Here is a 23,024-nt window from a genome sequence, read left to right on the forward strand (position 1 = left end):
TTGCTGTGGAGAATAAAGACATCTAATTCAGCAGTTCACTTACTGATTTGTGTAGCTGCACTACTGTTAATCTGAAAAATGTGAATAAATTGAATTTAAAATTAAGAGAATTACAGGTTACTCCAATTACTTGTATAGACAAGCTTCCAACTGAACCACTTGACATGAAACCCTCCATATCTCTACATTAAGGGGTAGACACCGGGCAATAACAGCAACTGCTGACCACTGGTAAACAGTTCCTGAATGCAGCTCACAAAGAAATCATACTTCCATGCTTTGTTAGTGATTGTTTTACCCCCTCCCCCTCAACCAAGTCTCTCCTCAGCCTAAAGATGACACAACACAAATCACACTTCCTGGCACTCCATGCTGATAACCAGCAGAGACTGGAGTGTTGGCAAGTCCCAGTTAACAGTATAAGCCCTTCAGAAGGAGCAGAATTAAGAGGAGTATCAGCTGCAAAGAACTCGGCTGACACTGTTTTAACCTGGCCCAGCAAGGTACACAACAAAGCTGAATCTTAAAACTAGTTCCACATTTAACAGAGTCTTCTCTATGAAGAGTCACAGGTCACGAGCAGACAGAGAAAATCTTCATGGTACTACAACTGAACTGTTAAGTAAATCCAGCTTCAGCAGAGGGGAAACAAAAAGCTATATGTTTATTAAACTGACTTTCTAAATATCAATATTTGCTAAGGACGTTGTAATTTCTGAATATAGTTCAATGAGTGAAGGGGGGGGAAATCCTAAAAACACAGGCTGTTGTTGCAAGTATTAAATCATTATTGAGTGGGAGAGTTTTAAGTCTTATAACCACTTCAGAAAAAAATTAAATTTTTAAACACACATTCCTCATTCACTCTACTCAGCTTATGAATAAAGTCAAACCAGATGAAATCCAACAATCTCCATGGTAAAGACACAGTGATGAGCTAATACACATCTATCCACATTTTTTTTATGCTCACAAAGATTCAACATTTTTAAGCCATCAGGGACAGACTTATTCCTAAGATAAGGAGCAATTAAAAAAATTAGGTACAATGAGATAGAGATAGGATGACACATTTAAACCCACTTCATTAATAGTTATAATGTTAGCAAAACAGAATGAGTTTACCTTTTGGAAAAAAATATTTAATTTTAAGCTAGATCTGTTCTTTTGTAGTGAGAAGCTGAATCATTTAAAATATGCCAGTCTGCAATTTTGAATATTATTTTCAGCTTGAATTCCAGCATCACATATGAAGATCTAAAAATCTGATTACCATGTCACAATCAACCAAATAATTACATCAACCCCTCTCTGCAGAGCTGTTCTTCATTAATTCATAATTAATTGGGGTTGGTAACACAATCTGTATTACTAACTTTTAACAGTCTGCTAGCATCACCTGAAAAAGGACAATTTTTTGTTTGGTGAACCCCAGAGCTCCAGTGCTTCTCTCCCATGCTCAGCAACACTCCCTTACAATTCTCCTCCTGGAGGTGCCCACCAAGCTCCTCTGCCCCTGCTGTAATTAGAGACTTTACATGAATGCTGTCCTCCTCCTCTTCCTGCCTCTCATGAAACTCCTTTATCACACGGACTGAGGAATTTGACAGGGAATGAGATATAGAAACTTTGCTGCCAGCAAACTGTTTCCATGAGAGAGGCATTGGAAAAAGAAAATGGCAAAGACCAATCCAACACTCTTCAACCCATTTCAGGCACTCGTGGGAAATAAAACAAACAAACAAACAACCCCCCAAAACAGTGAGAAAAGAATAAAAAATAAAGCAGCACCAACGATTTAGGATTTTAACATTATTAAAATAACACCTTCAAAAACTATGCTGTCTGGGAAAGCCCGAATGTCTCTTTCCTCAATCCACACCAGAAGTCACAGCTACAGAAATTCTGTACAAACTCAAGGATTAGCAGTATGCCTGAGGGAGCAGGAGCTTCAAGCACCCTATTCATGTTTTAAAAGGCTGCAGGAATTTGAATAAGCTTTCCTCACTGCTATGGATCATAGCAGGAGCAGCAATTCTGAAAGTATCCTAGGATGATGTTTTTCTGTTTTAATTATAAATCTTCCTCATGCTCAACTACTAAGCTACTCCAGCTTTCTATCACAGTGAGACAAGCAGTGCAAGTGCTCAACCTTAGTCTGATTATACCACAGAAACTTTGGGTTTGGCTCTTTTGAGACAAGATAATCATCAGCTTGATGCTGAGGTTACAGAGAACCAGGTTCTATTTTGTAACAGCAATCTATACTGAAAATTATGGTGTGTTTAAAATAATAATTAAAAACACAATCAACAATCCCCCAGCTCTTTCACACATGTATCAAAGAATAGGAGCTACACACAAAGCAACTGTTTTTTTCCAGGAGAAAGGCAACAACTGTAGAAATGTTGAATAGGATCTCCTTTTGTCTTTTTTTTAATTCCCTTTGATTACTTTAGATTGCACAATATATATCATTCCACAATGTATTTCATTTGTTTATGAGTATCTGGGCAGAGCTGCAGTGCTTTGATGCAAGTGGTCACAGTGAACAGCTCAGTTCAGCATGAGCACTACCACCAGCAGGGAAAGCTGGAGAAGTAGGAGAGATACAGCCTCCATACTGTCAGGAGATACAGCCATTATCCATACTGGACAAGGCTGAGAGCAGCCAAGCAAACGGGAACTGAGTTCCAGAAAGTTTCTTCACCTCAACAGGAAAGAAAAAGTCCAACAAATGCAGGACTCCAGAAAAATACAGTCATCTTCATGATGGGTATGGTTATCTTTTTCCACTCCGTAGGAGAAAAATGTAGAGTGCAGGTACAGTATGAACCAATATTACTGTTTGCTACTGCAAATACTTAGTGAGAAGATTAAGTCAAAGACTCAGACTTTTATGCATTGAAGCTTCCATGCTAGGAACAAAAAAGCTTCAAACTGATTCACTGTGGGGAATGAGGTATCAGATTACATGATTTCATGAAATGTGCATGAGCCCAACTCTGCATTTAATTTTGGTTTTGTTATCAGACTGCAAAACCAACTTCTTTTTATGAATATTTACTGGAAACAGGCATTTCAGGCATAAATACACTTGTATCATATATTCTGCTTCATCATTCATGCAGACAGGATTATCTACACTGACATTTGAAGAGCCTCACCTGGGGGACTTAATCAGCCCCAATTAAAAAATTGACCAAAATAAGAAGCTAAGAAGCTGACTCTAGCAATGGGGCTCAGAAAGGACAATGAAGCCACATTAAGCCAGAGGATTCCAGGCCTCTAGGATGCTGAAGTGTGGTTCCGTAGGGCTAGGAGCTGACAGAAGACAGAGAAGACAATTCCTCTATGTTTGCATGAAACTCCTGTATAACCAGAAGTAAACACTTATTAAACAGTTTCCCTTGCTCAAACCTAGGAAGTAATGTGCCTAAAGGGATTTTGAGCCAATGTCCATCCCAATTCCTCCTTGCTGGATTGGGAGGGTGAGGGCTGGTAGGAACATGGAGATGGACATGTTGAAAGATGCACTGGGTAGGGAGGGGAAAGCACTCAAGGGCTTGCTTGAAATAGTTTCACAAACAACATTTAGCCCCTCTCAAAAGTACAGCAGACTAATTAGGAACATGACCTTCACCAGAGCTGCTACATCCAGTGTGCAAAACAGGTATGCCCTTCTATCATGCATGGGAGGGGGGAGGAATGGGACAATACAGGCTGACACTTCTAGTAGGGCACAGACAAAAGTTTGGGTCAACTCTATATTGGTAACATGCAAAAATACTTTGGTAACCGTCCTGCTCTGCTCTACTTCGACCTCTTCCTCAGTATTATGAGTAAGGGGATTTTAAAAGTCTCAATTTCTAGCAAAATGAGTAATTCTACCTGGGGCTCAGAAACGTGCTTCATATCACAGAGAGGCATTAAAACTGTATTAGAAAAAAAAAATCAACTTTATAAACTTGCTGAATCTTAAGAGTGTTGCGAGATGGTTTCAGAAAACAGCCCCAACAAGTCCCTTGAATGTTTTAATAGTTCAAGGACTGAACTTCCTCACATAAACAATGTGGGACAGCAGAAGCTAAAGTGCAGATGCCCAGGAGCCAAGAGAACACTGAGTTTTATTTAACCAGGTTAAATGGTATGGGGTAATGCAGCCACACTCCCTGTATTTCAAGGAGGGCTTGAGAGTTTTATTATTATTTTTAAAAGAAAAAAATTAATTCAGGTGATAGATTTAAAAACATATTCAGATTAATCTTGAATCTTACTGTATTTTTGAACTATTTACTTTAGACTGTTCCTTAGATAAAGCAGGAAAGAAAAAGGCAATTGCTTTACCATGTTCTCCCATCATTATAATGGCATGCACCAGATTGCTGTTATTGAATAGATCAATCCCCCAGGTTACACATTCTTCTTCATCTTCAGCCTTGCCTTTCAAGTGAGCTCTATCCTTATTAAAAGGACTAGAAGCTGTCCTCAGGCATACCCTGTCTTTGAAGACGAAGCCCCAACCACATTTTATGGAAAAGACCTCTCGGTTTGTACCTCTGCCAAACTGTGTAGCAGGTTTAAACAATTATGCAAGACAGTAGATTTCAATTCCAGGCTCCTCTTACTCAGTCTCAAGTTTTAAAAATAATATTTTTCTTTCTACTAGGGCACTTCCAAACAATGATGATCCAAAGGCATTAAAGAAAAAAAAGTTACAGCTTAAACAGTGTGACACAGATTACGAAAAAAGAAACCCTTCCCATATGGAAAAGCTTTAAAAATTTGACATTTCTTTTCAATATGTGTTAATCAGAAAGACAGTAGTGAATTCTGACTGCTTCAGACAGAAAAGAATCAAAACTCTTGGGATACATTGCACAAAAGAGCAATTGCAAAGAAGGAAGAACAATCCTATAGTTTCTTTTAAAACCGGACTCCTAACAGTGTTTTCTTAAATGGCTGGGAAAGTCAGCAGTTTGGAGCCAGCCACATGTTACTTATCAATGCTTCAAATGCAGGGTTAGTAAGAAAGGCCATGTCTGGTTCCTTTTGCTATTGGGAAAAATCTCTTTTGAACTCCTTCTGAGGGACTGACGGGGGAGAAAGTGTCAGGAAAAGGATCTGACAGGTTCTGCACAGTGAGGGGCAAGGAACGTCTAGAGTAAAATCTCTTGTCTAAAATGAGCAAAGAGACAGAAACCTCTCCTTCAGCACTGGAGACGCCAGATAAAATGTCTGACTCTCTTGTATCTTTTTTCCAGCCACACATTAATTCCTTTTTATGCTTTATGCCAGCTTCTCATCTTACCAGGAGCCTACAGGGGAGGCCAGTCCAGCACTGCAGGGAATGCAGCCACATTGGGACTCCATGTATAGCATTCTCCCAAGATCCCAGGAAAACATCTTATATTTTAAATACCCCAAGCATCACAGAAGACCTCAATTTAAAGGTGGAACCAATCATCTGAGTGATCTTAAAGGAAAAGTCAAAGGACCAGGAAATTACTCTGTTTCTTGAAATGAAAGGCATTATGGATGAACACTGCCAATATCACCGGGTTTGCTCTTGGACAGGATTTCTCTCCTGTATTTTCAATTCCGTCCAAATTACAGACCTGAGTAGTTCTGTGTCGCCTGCAATGTAAGCATAACTACCCACCAACAGGTCAAGAACTGAACACATTTCATATTTACCAGCACTGTAAGTTCCTCTGTCCTTTCTTTTCAGTTCCCACACTCTTCAAGACACCAAACAAAAACACCTGTTACTTTTTTCCTAAATCACAAAGACAAATGTTTGATATAACCAGTCTCTAAATCTGTACTAATAGTAGAAATTTGAGAAATTAATTCCATATAAACTGTACTCTCATCTGTAGCAAACTGCTCTTGCAGGTGTGGCACATGCAACCTATACAGCTACAAATATGGAAACTTAGCATTAACAGGACAGAAAGTGCTAGAGTTTACAGTAATAATTCAGTGCACTCTTAGTGGAAGAAGGCAGCTCAGCACCTCTCAATTTGTAATGCTCAGAAGTATAAAGTCAGCTTTTATTAATCAAAGCCATTGTCTTCACATTTTAATGAAACGGTAATATTTTTACTCCTTCCTTGCTTCTGCTTCACAGCATTCCATTTGCAAGGTACATGTAGCATTTCACAGGTAATATTTCACAGCAAATAAAGGAAAGAAAGTTTCTCCAAGTAGAAAAAAAAACAACCAAGTGCTAGCAACAGGATTATTTTAATATAGTCTTTTTAGTTACATAACAGGTATGAAAATGCAAGTTATAACACTGTCTTATTTTAATCTAGGCCTGAGGAGCTACAGACAAGAGTGGTAGACAAAAAATACTTCAGATAAGAGATTAGGCATCCAAATCCCTAAAAGTCTGCACTGTAAGAATGCTTGCTGCCTATCATTATAAAAATGAAGAACACAACACAATATATGCTATCTATACCACAGGAACACTTGTAAGACATAATAGCAGTGTCTGAAAAAGGTATTAAAAAATCCTCAGTTCCTCACTTGTAAAATACAGGCTGCTGCTCAGGTTCTGCCACTTTCTTACTCCTCCTTTTGCATCTTTAGGAACTGTACATATAAAAGCTAACTGGTGTGCAAAGTCTGCTAACTACTGTGAAGAATGTCAAAGCTGCAAGCTTCGATGATACTTATCAACTACTAGTCCATGCATCCCACTGTACAAATAGGGAATATCCACCTCACTGTAGCTGGAACCAGCAGGACACGTCGTTATCCTTATGCATATGCAGTTCCATTACATATTTAGAGTAAATATTATGCAGTACTGTTCAGACTCTTGCACACACCCCAAAGCTGAGGTACAATTTCATCCCACAATGAGGAAAGTATTCTGTGCAACATTAATGAGATTATTGTAAAAGGTTTTTTTGTCTGTACTTTCTAATAAAACCACTTTCAAAGTGCCAATTTCCGATTCAGTTCCCTCTCCCCCCTTAAAATCATTACACTAAATGATCAGCAAGAACACAGCCAAGAATTCAGACAGTAAAATTTTTTAGGTACCTTGATTTTTTCCACAGCTCTCCTTCTTTCTAGTAATGTAGTTGACCTGTAAAACAGAAGAAAGAGATGACTGACTTCTGGTAGGCTTTTGAATATTACTGGAATATACTGTACACTTAAAGTATTGACGCAACATTCAGTTTCTTGAACTCTTTTCAGATTTTTTTAATTGAATTACACTTTGTTATCATACAGTGCATTTTTCACATACATAAATCTCATTTAAGAGCATCTCATTGGGAATCTTGCCATTTACCAGGTTCAAACCAGAAAGTAAAATCCAGACTACCAGCCTCACTTTTAAAATAGAGTGTAACAGTCACAATTCACAATTCTTCTTCTAGCCCAGCAGAAGAACTGAACTTCAGAGCAGTCACTATGCTGTGGGGCAGGTGGGGAACCGGGACAGGGACACAATACCCCTCTTTGAGGGCTGGTGTGCAAATTCATATGGAAACAACTGCCTTGCTCCGACCCCTTCCCACCACTGAGCAGTGATGGGTCTTCCTCTTGCCTTTGTCTTCTAACATGAAAGTAAAATAATAAATAAAATAGTAATTGTTTATTTCTTTCATCTTTCATCCTCTCAGTCTTTGAGTACAAGTTGTCTTCAGTCAAACCTGAGAAATCATTTCCATCACCTCCCCTTTTCCCTGAACTGTTCCACCAAGGAAAAACAGTTGAATTTCCTGGGGTACAGGGGCCAGACTCCTTGATTTCATACATATATACAAAACATATGCTACATTTTCTAAGATCTATACATGGCAAATTAGACATTTTATGCATTGTGAAAACACCGAGCTCAGCCAACCATCAGGCATGGCTGGTACTTTTCACCAACCTGTTAACCCATTTTTATTCATCAGGTTGTAACAGTCTCTTTCAAACTGTCCCCAGCTTTTCCTTTTTACTCTTTCATGACTTCATTGTAGTATCCTCAAACATTACTGCTTAGGTTTTCTACTATCATACTACAAATACTTCACCAGTTTCAACATTCCAGCAGGTTGGTTATCCTGTTCCCCATCATCACTAATAGCTCAGTTATTCAACGTTCTCTATGAGTTTCAGGAGTAAAGAACCAACTTTTGAAAAAAAACAGGGTACACAAAAATAATGCAAGTAGAATTATGCAAAATTACCGTAAGAGATTATTGCCACAAGATTGTCCAAAGCAAAAAACAAGCTTCCAAGAGAAGTTAAAATGTTAGTGCACATGTGCTCAAATTGTCTATTTTCCCTGAATTATACAGTTACAGAAAGTCAATTTCTTGCTCACTTGAAAAATAAATGTTGCCATAGTATGGCATTATTTTCAGCATGTTTGCATTTAGGAATGAACAATGTACTTACACAGAGTATTAATACAGGTAAACAGCCACAAAACAATTTCACCTACTTTTAGACTTGAGAGGAATATAGATTTAGGGGACAAAACTGTCTCTCTCCAGGTGCTCTGCATGGGGCTTGGGCATATTTGCTTATTTTGCTGTCCTGCCAATGCTCCCTGGCAGAGCACACAAAGTGATAGCAGTGACTGGGGAAAGAAGAGGAAGTGTGTTGGCATCAAAATGCCACATTAAAGCAGGAGTACTCCACAGCATCAGGAATTTAAACACTTTAACGTGACTGTTTATTCTTGGCATGAGTACAGTTTATTTTTCATCTACTTCACACTGCTAGAGATAAGGGAATGCTATTTTTATGCAAGTTCCTGATATGTTATTTTAAGCGTAGCTGTCACCAGCAAGAAGAGACCCCGGTCTTGCAGGCTAGCAGCTACTGTTTCCAGAGGGCATCAGTAGACCACTCTCAGACATGAAAATTTGATAGTCTTTCCAATTTTGCCAGCTTCAGGTCTAATAGTACTGGTTGTTAGAGCACAGAGATGCCCATATCTGATGGTGTTTGACATGCTTTAGCCTCCCTAGAGCTGCAGAGCACTGCTCACACTCCCATGGGGGCCAGTGGAGCATGGGCATCTTGCTCAGCTGTGTCCCCACCTCTGGGCACTGGGGGAGTTGGAGATCCTACAGCTCCCAGTAAAAGGAGGCAGTCTGGGAAACTGCTGAATCCAGGAACCATGACACTCCAAATATATGTGCTTTTGAGCAAGTTTTTTTTCTGCCCTTTGTCACAAGCTCTTTGCTACAATCCCTTTCTTCTTCTCCCTCTTTGCGACCCTTCTCCCTATTACCACTCAATGCACTTTCACAAGCTCTTCCTCCCATTCCAATTCAAAATTCTCATTATTAAAACAACAACAAAAAAACTTGACAACTGTGAAACTACTATGCTGTTTGGTACCATGACCTTATTCACTCTGCTTAATCCACTGGGATCTTTTCACCCTGCTCTACACACCCCTGGCGTATGGGCAAGAAACTCTTTGACGTAGGCACTGGCCAGGAGTTGTCTTCACTGTGCTTGTTTAGGCTGTATTCTCAGCTTTTTTTCATCAAAATGACTCTATGGTCAAAATAAAATTATACAATCAGTAACAAAGGATGCAGATCATATCAAGAACTAGAAAAAGAAAATCTGGAAAGGAGTAACAGTCACACACTAAAGAACAAACTCAAAGTCAGCTCTCAGATCAGGGAAAATAATAACTGAAATACATTCTTGGACGGATAAATTAGGAAGAGAGATGGATGTTAACTCAAGATATGACAGCAGCGAGACAAATATTGAACATGGGTAGCTTCAAAAAAATTTACAATACATCTGAGTAACTGTGTATGTCAGAAATCAGATATATTACACAAATCTTAACAGGATATTGAAAATGCAAGTACAAATTAAATGTTACATGAGGGTTTCAGCCTATAGGACAAAACAATTTGTGTGTCAGAGATACCATTTATCTTCTTGAGAATTAAAGTGCAAAAGCCACTGGGTTACTTGAGAGTTACCACTCCCTCGGTCAGAGAAGCAACATTTTAGAGCTGCATCCAGAAAGTACGAGTAATCATAATGACAGATAGTTCAGGAACTGTTGGGATATCCCAAAGAAACATGTCCTGGAATGAAATTATAATCTTCCTCAGCTACTCATATTATAATGGCTGATCAGTGTGCAATAGGAAAATACGCTTCTGGTTTGAATCCAAACCTTGAGTATAAAAGCAAAGCTCTAGTAAATATTTAAGAGAATTTTGAGTTCCAAACTGAAAGGCTAGCAACTAAGTTCTTTTCTTTTTAACAAACAAAACCATCAAAAGATTGTGCAACTCTAAGAGCCCTTAAGGAAACAATTGGGAATTTTTCATAACATGGTATTTCCTTATACCACTGGCCACAGGAATGCAAACAGTTCCACCAAACAGAGATGTGTTCATTGGAAACAACTGACAAGCTAACCATGTTTCCATCTTTTCCACTCTCAGCACTCAGCATACAAAACAGATGATATAATAGAATACAGAACTATCATACCAGGGCCACAAGACATCTTTAACTCAGCACCTGAGACTTAACAAGAATATATTTCTCCTGATGTTTAGAGAGAGAACTTATGTCTAATTATTTAGCATCTTTATCTAAACAAAATTTATTTCTCTACTGCAATTTCTATTTATTTGTCAGATTTCCCCTAAATAACGTTACATCCCTTTTAACCAGAAACAGATCTCTAGCCCCAACCACAAATCAGCACATCAGTAACAAGACTCACTCCTGCAGCACTCCCTGACAGTAAGTAAGGCAGGTGAGGCTAGGGAGAAGCACTGGCACAAAAACGTGGGTTGGTGCTCAACTTGGTTAGTGAAAGCAAAAGCAATGCTACTGGTAGTACACCCTTTGTATCTTATACACTATCCTCTGTGTAATTCCAGTGAATAGATTTCCACGCCACCTTCTCCATTTGGGATTATTATTTGAGCGATGCCAACTGACACTGCGAATCCCTCCAAAGGAAGCTGGAAATGTTTGTGTATATGTTCAGGCAGTGGCACCCTTAGTGCTCGCAATCTACTGGTCTTCAGACCTTACATGAGGAGACAAAGTATCAGAGACACTTCAAAGGAAAGGCAAGACAGAGTGACAAAGGCACTTAATTTTCTTGACAGCTAATTAACAAGTCACTATTGCAGAGAAAGCAATTTACACTCTGTGCTGAGCTTCATGCTGTGAAGAGGGAAAAGGAGAATAAATGAACATAAGCAAATGTAAAAACAGAGAGTATTGTCAGAATCCAGGGGGGCACCAGGAATGCCAAAAGGTGCTACATCAGCACCCTGACCAATATCTGTCATTGCAAATTTGCAACTCAATTAAGGCAAGATTATAATCAGAGCTACAACTGGACTTAATTCTCTCCATTCAAACTGAAGGAAAGCAAGGAGAAGTCATAAAAACAGAACAAAACTGAAATGTGCTACAAAGACACCAAATTGTTTTCAAAAGAAAAAAAAACAAAACAAAGTCCATGAAAGACACAGCTTTATGGAATTAGTTTGCCAAACAAGTCAAGAATTTTGGATAGTAGAAAAGACAGACAAATGTCTTAACTTGAGATAGAGATGTAAAAAGACTTTGCTTGTGTGGAAGTGTTTACAATCCGTGGCAGAGAGATTATTTCTCTTGTAGTCAAGGAAACCATTCCTACAATTACAAGATTTCAAATTTTGGATTTCCCCTTTTAGGAGGGAACATGGGAAAATCCTCCATGCTCTTCAAAAAGGAAAATGGGATATGGCTGTGATGTCCCATGTGTAGACAAAAAGGGTCAAAAGTATCTGACAACAAACTCGTCCCAATGGCACCACGGAGGAAGAAACATGTCCATACTGTACTTCAATCTTCTGAGATAATCAATAATAAAATAGTCACTGATTGCAAGTCTCCCATAATATTTCCACATACAAAACCATTTACCAGAAGTTACTGAACAGGAAGCTAAAAATTTCAAGCCAGGCTTAATTTTAACTGTTGCATCTCTTAATCTTTTCTTTCTATAGGAGATGCACACTGAACTCTTGAACGCTGACCTTTTGTCACAGCACATCCATGATTCCGGAGAATTCAACCTTTTTGAAGTCAAACACATTAACTCCCCCCTCCTTTTTAGATGATTCTGAAGATCTAAGCATAAGTCATGCAAAGAAGCAGCTTGGTTTAATTATAATAGTAGAGCAAAAATTATTTTTCCAGTTATCTTGACTAGATAACCAAAGCGTGTTACACAACCTTGACTAGTGCCAAAGCGTGCTGAGATTTAGAACACTACTCAAAAGCTATCTTTTATTTTTATTACTGTCAGTGTCCTAGAAAAAAAACATGTACCAAAAGCTTTTCAATTTAATCTCACTGGTGAGGATATAGAGAACTACCCAAACTCTGCAGTAAGGTAAAGTCAGTAGAACACATCATGGATTTCCATAATTAGAACATAATAATACCAAGCTATGCAAGAAATTATTTGCTAGTTTTCATTAAAATGCCCAGTTCATTTTTATTTTTTCCTACAGTCACTGCAACAAGATGCATGTTCAGAATGACAAGAAACTACTGGGCAAAGTCTATGTAACATTCATACTCAGGCTGAATTAGCACTACCATCAGTGGAAGCTTTGGTGTTGATAAGGAAGCAGAGACTGATTTTAGAAAGGTGGCAAAAATCCAAGCTATTGAAGAATATCTGAAAAGCTTTAATTGTGTCTTCTGGCTGCAATAAATACATGTGAAAATGAAGGTACTAATTCACACTCATCTTATAGGTTATAGTTTACGATAATACTTGTTATTTCACTTTACCTCTGTCATCTGATAAATCCCACTAATAAAAGCCCAATGCTCAACAATTTGGTGTTGTACAGAATAGAGCTGCTGTCTGGTAGCTACCTCAACGACTTTCTCAGGAAGACTGTAAAATTAGTTTCAGGTGAGGTATTTAAAGTACTGCATTATTAAATTTCACATAAATACAGTGCAAGCAATAGGAAATGGCACTGTCAGAAATCATCTGAACTGCCTTAAGATCCGGATGCCGGGTACAGTTCTGCTACAAGCCTCCTAAGTGGCCTCAGAAAAATCATTTCTACATCATATATTTCTGCTTCCTTTGGTCCCTTAAAATGAGGTGAAGTGCCTACTGAGATTGGCATGAGCAAAGGTGTGTGTTAATAAACTGCATCTCTTTCAGTAACAGGTACTTCAAACCAGACAAAACACAAGTGCAGCTTTGAAAAGGCCTGTCAAGGGGAGGTGGACAGTGCTCCTTCAGCTTTCATTATGAAAAATGAAAAAGCATAGGTTAAAGCAACACAAAAGGTACAAGCATCAAAGTTTCAAGAAAGGAATGGGCACTTCAAGTAGCAAGACCTCTGCTTCCTTGGGATCCATCTCTCATAGAAGGAAACAAGACCGACTTCCCAACTCGCTCGGGTGTGTGCACTTGAGACACCATTCTCTTAGACTTGCATGTAAAATATATACTTACACACCTGCAGTTACAGCAGTGGTCTGCCCAAGGATACAAAGCAAGGCAAGACTCATAGGGACTCTTTCCAAGTCTTCATATTAAATAACAATAAGACCTGGCAGAGTCTCATGCTACATTTCATTTCACAGCAATTTTTTTTGCAAACTGCCTTTGCCACTTCAGCTCTAAAAAATGTCTGTTCGGGATGTTTTTACTAGGAAGTAATTTTTGCTAATTTGATGCTTCGACCACCTGAGAAGCCACTGATTCTTTTCTAATCTCACCTTTTCCTTTAATACTGTTTTGGTTTTATTACTGAATCATTGAATCCACAGCACCTCTACACCTCTACTCACACAGTTTTGTCTTTCAGCTCTGAACCTCTGATTCTACTACAGCAATATTACTTCTGAGCATTTCCAGCAGGGTTTACTGGCATTCTGCGGCTCATTCTGAGACTGTTGAAACTTGGTTCATACTGTGCCTGCAAACAAGAAGAGAATAGTGGAAATCAAAGTGAAGGCCTGCAGCAGAAGTTTCAAGGGGCTGGAGAGGATTTTCCCTGTGCTCCCAATAGTGATTGGGACACTTAGCCCAGTCACATCAAGGCATGACACAACTTCTCAAGAGGAATCTCTGTCTGACAACAGATGACCAGAAGATGTTTCAAAACATAAACTTCAAAAGTATGGAATTATTTTCTTCCAGTATTAACTTACGGATAAAGCCGTAGCTGGATTCATGACACCACCATTACTGCAAAACTAATAATGTTCAGTGTACATACAGATCTTAAAATATTTTTCCTCAGCTACAAAGTACTGAACCCCTTATTTATTGGAACAAGCTGTATTTGGAACTTAAGATTATGATTTGTTTACAAATTGACCAACTTCTGACCAACTGGTAAAACAAAAACACACTTTCATCAGTATTCTTCCTAATTAATTCTGACATTGTGAACAGAAATGTTGCCTCTTTATATTCTATTTAATCATGCTCCTGAAATGGTCAATCCAGGCCCCAAAGCTTAGAAAGGATAGAAACCAACTACACTTTTTTCCCTTTTTTTTAAACTCTTTATCTCACTTGTTCACTTTTGACTTCTACACAGCTTAATTCAGCCAACCTCCACCCTAACCCCTGGGAGCATCTTGTACTTTCCAGCCATCTGGACTGTATTTACATTACTAAGAAGTAAGTCAAACTTGTTCATGAACAAAGAAAAACCTCCTTACTATCTTTTTGTCCTGTCTGTGCAGTTATTTTCTAGGTTCTTATTTTCTCAAAAAAAACTATTGTTCTCTATGAAGAGCTCACACAATCTTCCTCGTGAGCTCTATTGATGTCATACAACTTCTTTGCTTACCATTTTCTATGCTGCCTTAATAAAAAAAAAAATTAAAAAATAGAAATTACTATTTTTCCCCTCAGTTTTCACCTTTTTGTCACAAAAGTCCTTACAAACAGCATGAAAGTTCCCGTATGATGGTTCAGGATAGAAGAAATTGTACCAAAGTGTTTATTTAGAGAGTTTTGCAAATGAAGTGAATTATTGCCAAACTAAGATCAGAGACAAACTTTAAAAGGAACAGAGACAAACATTTGCTTTTGAACTTGTACCCATTTTGATGGTATCCCTCCCCCTGGCAGCAACTGCTGCATCTCAGCTCCTCCAGAAAAGAGGGACATGTCATTTTTTTAAATGATATTTTCATCGAAATATCTATGCTGTGACCCCTCTCCCAAAACAGTGGATCACATGTGCTGAGGAACACTCGCAGAAAAAGCATAAACTGCAGAAGACAAGCAACTGGCTCAAACTGGTTTTACTTCCAACCACATGTTCTTAAACCCCACCTACTTTTATCTGTTTTTATCTGAGCTGCCATATAAGTCTGCCTTTTAGTGCATTTTATAACCCTATTTTTCAAGGTACACTATCTCTTTCGATCAAAGGTAGTCAACTACAGATTATCATTAAAAGCTATTTTGCAGACTACTCTGCTCCACTTGATACGCACCAGAAATCTGCATCAAGTTTAAATGAAAGCCAGATTCGTGCCTTTGTTACAGGGAAAATTAATGAAAGCAATGAGCAATACTTGACATTCAGCTAACTTTTTAACCAGGAATTGAAGGTTCCCAATGCTTTGCAATGCTTGATCCAAACATCTGATTAATTTCAAATATTAATTCAGTCTAATGAGCTAATTTAATACCTGCATAAGGGAAAAATGCCAGTGTAGAACTATAGTGTAACATAAATTAGAAAACACATACTAGGAAGAAAAATATCTCTCTAGAGGGGTGATTGCTTAGCTGCTGTTTATTTTCAAGTTGAACCTCTGAATTTAATTCAACAAAGTGAGCTTTCAGAAGCATAATGACTTATAATGATCGTGTTAAGTATCTTCTCATCCCTTCAGCAACTCTTCTGGAATACCAAGGAGTAAAAGTTCAATTACAGATGTGTAGGAGGCTGCATACCACCAGTACAGTAAATTCATTAGAGCAGGAAATATACAGTAGAGAGGTAACAGTGAATTAAAAATGTAATGAATAGGTCCACGTGAAAAAATAACTCCTGAAATAACTCAGCCAAACACTACCACATATAAAATAACGCAAAAGCTCTGGACACAAATGCTTGAACCAGCATAATTAAGGGTACAAAGCTGGGGCAGAAACACTTCCCCTGCCAACATTTACCTCTTCCACATCTGTGAAAAGAGGACTTAATGCAATATTAACAGAACCAAACATTCTGCTTCCTTGCATTCATAGATGCCAGTTGCTAGACTGATTCAACACTGTCCCTTCCCATTTTTTACCTCCTCGTCTCCAAAAATCTAAAAAAGACCATCAGTATGAATAAACACAGTTTGTCATTAAAAGTAGCTGAAGTGAAGATGCAACATTATTTCTGCTTTAGGGAAGCACTGCCAAATTACTCACCAGAAAAAAACCCCAAAACAGGACATCTGTTATCAGCTGAGCGATACCTCTACTAAGAAGAAGAACTCCCCTCCATGTGATTTCAAGCTGTTCAAATTTTGCCCATACTTTGCAATACTTTTTTCTTTTTGGAGTGAAGACATGGACAATAATCAATTAGGCAACTGAACTTCCTCTTCTTGAGACACAAGCTGAATGTTTCATGCAAGCTACTAAAAATAAGTTTTACTTCCAGCAATGACAACTCCTTGCAGCTTAATCAAAGGAATAGCAATCACAGCCTAATGGGCTCTATTCTCTAGAACAGCCGAGTTGGAAAATGATCAGTAAGAGAAGATTCACTGCAGAGAAGAGAAGAAACTGCAAAGAAGTGAGGACCAATATATTTGCACTTAGTCTGCATCGATTTGATTTTATAGGTTTCTAACATACAGAATGTGAAGCGACTTGATGCTCAGTCCACAGATACGTTATGAAATCAGTTTCTAAGGAAACAGAGCAGAATCTGAGGGAACAAAATTTCTGTGTTTGTGCTGCTTCTGTAGCAAACACAGCATCAGCTGCAGAAAGCACAAGAAGCAAAATTCCTCCAAACCGATTGAGGAACCTTGAGCATCCTAAACTAGCAATTTAACTGGCAGCCTCACTGGTGAGGCACATGCATCTATTTGAGGAGGGAGAGCACAGGGTGTAAGCAGGATGCACACCAGCTCACTGCCAGTACCAGCCTACTCCTCTCAACTGCAGTGCAGGAAGAGACACTAAAAATAATACCTCTGGCACTTAATATAGTCTGCTCGTTCATGCATGCAGAGGCTCCTCAGTGACTTCTAAAAAATCTGACTGCCCACGTCTCATGGTTCCTCTTTCAGAGAAAAAACAAATTTATAACTAGTGAGGCAGCAAACTTTTCTGTACAAGAACTCAAAGGGAGTCAGGGAAATGGTGGGGATTTTCAAGAGGGGTTTCCACACCATGAATGCCAAGTAGGTTTCCCTGCTGCCATAAGTACTGGACTTCAGAAAGCATCCCTCCAAGCCGGATGGGATGGGGCTGTTTCAGATGCTCTCCCCAGCTGGCAGTGTGCCCCAGCATGCAGGGACTGCACTCAGGATGCAGACAGACCCAAAGGGCAGCTGTATCAGGGGACTCCACATGATGAGATCCTCCAGGCCAAAATAATCAGAATTCTTTGGAGAATTTAAAACTTTAGAGGTACGTAGTGCACTTCCTAAACTTTGAAATGAAACATTCCTTCTACCAACCAGCCACATAACCCACTGCTTAGCAACAGAGCTTGCACACGTGTATGTGTCTGCAAGAGGCAAAGCAAGCTTTGTAATCCATCATTCTCACGACACAGCAAGACAGCTTCTCTCTGGGTATACACAGAGTTTTAAAAATAAATAAAAATAATCTTAAATTCACATTTAAAAATAAATCCATGTCCCCTTTATGTTCAATATAAACTAGATGGTGAATTGAAAATATAATCTTTCTAAAGCAGTTTCAATAAATGTGTTTGAGTGAGGTTAATTTCAACTCCTTGGTTTGCCTATGTGCTCTGTTGTTTTGGACAGTGACAATTCTTTTTGCACAGCTATTTACTTTGCAATAGCAAAGCATTAATGCAACTTGAAATATCAGTGTTAAGAGTCTACTGCTAAAAGCGTCTGCATGAAGGCCAGCAACACAGAGATGACAGCCCAGGCCTGAAATCCCAAATACGTTACCACAGGCTGTGATATTATTTCCACTGTTCTATCCCACTGTAGAATGCACATCAATATTCATCTCTATCTATAAATCAATGGAACCTATTTTAGGCACAAAAGTTACAAAACAAATCCTTCTGACCAACCTCTCAAATTAATTACGCAAATGCTGTATGAAAGTGCACAGATCATTTTTAATTCAAATGTTTAAAACCCTACACACACTCTGAAAGGAAAAGAAAGCAAATGCCTAATTATACATGTTGAATAATCCAGATAATGGTCTGTCACAAGCGTCGTTCTGAATGCAAATCAGAACAATGGTTTTAGCTGCAAACACAACGTGGAAATGTCAAATAACTTTGATCTCGTCTCTGGCAAGAACACGCTTCTTTAAGATACCATTTTGTATTCAATGGGATATATGTATATATAGCATTTTTTCCTGTTGAGTCTCAAAGCCTTTCCTTACAAAATGTACCTTATGAGATATTCCAGTAGAGATGAATAATCATATTTCCCCAAGCAGAAGGACGCTGCCGCTCACTGCCCTGCACTAGAAGCAACAACACTTTGTTTACTGCATTACCTTTGTTCAAGCAAAGTGTGATTGTTTCTGTATCCAAAATGCCCATAAAGGAAGGCTGTACTCAAAAGTTCCTGTGTTGAGGGGCACTTACCACTTCAGAGAGAGGAAGCAAGGCATACCCACAGCAAGCAACCAAACTTCTAACACCTGTTGTGGAAATGAGTCCTAACATGCACTCCAGGCACGTTTAGCAGGTAGGATTTTCTTCATTTCAGTCTATATCTTTCTTACTCAGCAATAAAACCAAGTAGAAGTCAAGAGGTATATGAAAGGAAGGGCTAAAACTGAATAGATGAGAATGTCCAGGTTACACATGCCAGGGAGGCAGCAGGAACCACTGGTGTCCTCTTCATGCCTGGTACTAGGGAAGTCTCTTGTACCACTGCCTGACAAATTCAGCATGTGTTGAAATTCATTTCAAGACAACATTATTAAGGGGAGATTAGGCTCTTAATGAGAAGTTCCACAACTCGAGAAATTTAGGCTATCAATTGGAAAAGAACAAGTAAAGAATTTCAGTGGTGACATGATGACAGTGGCTATTTCAGGTATAAGTGCAACAAGAATGTCTATTTGCTGTATGGTGAAGTAGCCTTTGCTTCCCACCCAGGCTTTGCTTCCTAACACCTTTTTCCACTTACAGGTAAAACAAAAGATATTAAATTTCATGTTGAGATTACACTAGTCTTAAGGTATGAAGAAATTCTATGAAAATAACAATACAGGAAAATAAATGCACAACTTCTTAAGTGACAGATAACTGGAATACATTTAGGGGTCAGCCCAATGAAAACGCTGCTGCTGCACAGTTGTGCCTGGTTGGACCCCCGTGCAGAGACAAAAGACAGATCCTGTCAGACACTGCTGCAACAGATACTATAACGAAGTTTACTGATGCAATCCTTGTTTGTCATTTGCCACACGGATTCCTGTTTTCCAAAGGAGAAAAGAAAAAAAAACAGGGCCATTAAAACTATACATAAGTGTTACAGTTAGTTTACCAAAGATGTAGACAAGAATGATACCCAAACTTACTTAAATTCAGAGAAAAAAAATATCTCCTTTAATGAATGCCTGGACTGTGCAAAGCTTCAGAAGACCACTCAATTAGTCTAACTTGTTTTGCCACAAGAAGCAAAAGGAAATTCTCACATCTTTACTTTGAAAGACACTTCATTCCACAATACACAACTCAAGCTTTCTCGAAAATAGAAGCTACCAGGATATAAGAACAGGACCAGTTAACCTTTCTTTCTTTCCCCTTCAGAAATCAAGGGGACCTTTTTCTTTTTTCCTCAGTTGAGACAAAATATCATTTGCAACTTAGTCAAAATGACTCACTTCCACATGCTCCTCCAACACACTTCTAGCAAAGCCCTTTTGGGAGGGAATAGATTTTCCTCCTTCAAAACCTTCAGTTGAAATGATACTCAAGTGTACAGTTAGAACAGTACAAATATAAATTACTGCTATGTAAAAAGGATGCTAAGTATTTTTATACATTCCTCCCTCAAGAATGGAAGGATGAGAACTCATTTGGTTTCAATCAAACCATGCCATCCCCCTCCTCACCTCTCAGTAGCCGTATTTCTAATAAGATCCTCAGCTTAGGCTAAAGGCATTCATTGTACACACCTTGATCCCTTCAACAAAAATTACTTAAAAGAAGGTTAGAGAACATGTGCTGATCAAACAGAATGCTACATGGAGACTGCATGAGATATATGTTGAAAGGCCAGCAGAATTAATCCAAGTCCAGGTCTAAAATAAAATAGGACATTACAAAAGTGTAAGAGTCCCTGAGTATGTGCATCTCATTCAGTTCACAAAAGCCCTTACTCATCTCTGCAACTCACTTGCTTTCACTGCTAAAACCGCTAAACTTGAGAAAAAAACCAGCCACTTTCATGTGCTGCTTCTACAACACTGTCACATTGAGAACTTGTACATCAAATTCGGTTAGGAAAGGGAACAAAACTAGGACAGACATCTTCAACTTGAATTTGTGGAATGTTTTAATGATTCAAGTCTAATCTTGAGGTTTTAGCTAAGCTTTTCTTTTTACTCTTTGTTAGTAATATTTGCCCATTCAGATAAAGTTTGGAAATGTAAACAGAGACTTGTTACCTAGTTAAACAGAAATCCTATCCAGTGTAACATTTTATTAAGTCAAGACACTACTTAGACACCATCTGTGTTCTCCCCTCACTGTCTTCCTGTCCACCAGCTCACTCCTCATTTGCTGTTCCATTTACCACCTCTTGTTACTTGTTCCATTTCTGTTCAGCAAAATCCGTAAGTTTGTATATTTCTATGGAAACAACCATAACTGCTTGACAAACACCATAGGAATTGCAAGTTGCAATATCATAACATCTTATGAGCTTTCTCCTAAGTTTGCATCAGCCTACGGGTTTACTAGCAAAGTGCAGTCATGCAAGTTTCCTGTTTTAATATTCCCCCTCCTCTTCTTTTAAGCAAGTTTATTCTCATCCTTAGAAACAGGAAGTCATTAAGTCAAAAATGTTTATACTAAATGAAAACACACATATTGCCATGACTTCTATTTAGTGACTATTGGGTGGTCTCAATCTGACTCCACTTTCTCACCAGCAAGTGTTTCCCTTGGAGAAATTATCAAAGCACAGCCTCAGACACCAAGGATTGGAAAGGTATAAACAATCAGCTATTGTAGTTACAGTTCACGATTTTTTTTTTAGAAGACTTTAATATATCCAAATAGAACTCCCAAACATCTGTTTTCAGTAAGTATTTAAATAATGTTTTCCCCAAACTGTATCAGAAATTGGCTAGTGCTGTGCATTTCTTGGGATGAGGTCAGCAATGTGCACTAGTGCAGTGCCTTTGTTGCAGAAATTACCATGTTTATTTGTGACAGTGTGTGGTTAAAGGGGGAAATCCACAGCCCACTGGCATGATCCACCTTCAGAACACTGTCTGCAACTGCCTGTGATCAGTGTCTCCAACATGCCAACCTCTGGTCATACTGTTCTTGTTCATAAACTCCTCATGTTTCCTCTTAAATTTGAAAAACGTTAAAAAAAACAACTTCAATTTAGTAATTTGATAATAATACATTAATAGGTGGCCCACAAAGACTCTCCATACACAGAATATCTGACTGTAACTCCCTCGACACTAAGAAAAATCTGTCACTTGTGATTTGAGTTTACTGCCAAACTAATCCCAATATACTACAGTTTGCCTTTTGCAGACATAAATTACATCCTGGGAAAAATCAAACTTCAGTCCATCAGCACAATTTTTCACTTGATTTTTCAACACTATTTGTCCTTATTAGAGGAAAACGTACTTCCTTCCAACCTCAATATTTTAATTATTAAATACTATTTGGAAGAAATTTAAAACTCTTCTCAGAAGGGAGCTGCAAAGCAGTTCCTCAGTAATCATGAGCATTTTCGGGAAACTCAAATGCTCCTGCAGCACACCCACTTGCTTCCTGTGAACCACTAGTGTTCAGAATTATCTGGAGAGGTCTTCCAAAGTGCTGAGAACATGATTTCTGAGCATTTTGATGCTCTATGAATCACCAAGAACAGAACATGAAGCCAAGAAACAGTAAAACATGCACATGCACATGTACAAACAACAAATAAGAGCTGCTAAGACTAAAAATACCAAACTATATCCTGAACAGAGCAGGAAAAGACCAACAGGAACTTACACACTATACCACTTCCACCTGAGACTCTTTACTTTTGTTTGGACCCACAGATCAATCTGAATGTCAGGAATTAATAAAGCTAAGCAGTACAGATCAGCTCTCCAGAGACCAGGCACATCTGCTCAGCAATGCCAAGCTGCCAGCTGGATAGAGTCCCAAAAGCCTTTAAAGGGTCATCATGCACAGCAAAAGCTTGTACTTGAGTAAAAACCTTTTAGCCTAGCAACTAAAAAGGTAATAGATATTCTGTTAATTACATTAAGTAATTAAGTCATGTTTAGCTCTGTTAATTAGGATGCCTAATTTTAAAAGGTCTAATAGCCACAATATTTAAATTTCTGGTTTGTCCTGGGAACACAATAAAAGTCTATTCTAAACCCCTGCCATTTTTTTTTTGACTGACTCAGAAAAAGAAGTTATGCTGTTAACAGATAAGCTAATCAGTTGAAATGGAAAGAGTCAAACTATTACTTGTTGAATACTGCATATTCTAAGCAACTTTAAAGTATAAATAATCAATTAAAAAATCCAAAATTAAAGACAACCTGGATCTCACCTGAGATCATCAAC

General features: G+C 38.5%; 1 protein-coding gene across 2 annotated transcripts in view; it reads right to left on the reverse strand.

The window, feature by feature from the left end:
- Positions 1-23,024, reverse strand: part of ADD3 (adducin 3) — a 97,810-nt gene that overhangs the window by 57,001 nt on the left and 17,785 nt on the right. For both annotated transcript variants that reach the window (XM_051800455.1, XM_051800451.1), the window contains exon 2: positions 7,060-7,105. The gene's annotated coding sequence lies outside the window, so the exon portion shown is untranslated. The remainder of the gene's footprint in view (positions 1-7,059; positions 7,106-23,024) is intronic.

Source organism: Manacus candei, unplaced genomic scaffold (assembly GCF_025592945.1).
Source record: "Manacus candei isolate 608988 ecotype Guabito, Panama unplaced genomic scaffold, ASM2559294v1 h1tg000050l, whole genome shotgun sequence".
NCBI lineage: Eukaryota > Metazoa > Chordata > Aves > Passeriformes > Pipridae > Manacus > Manacus candei.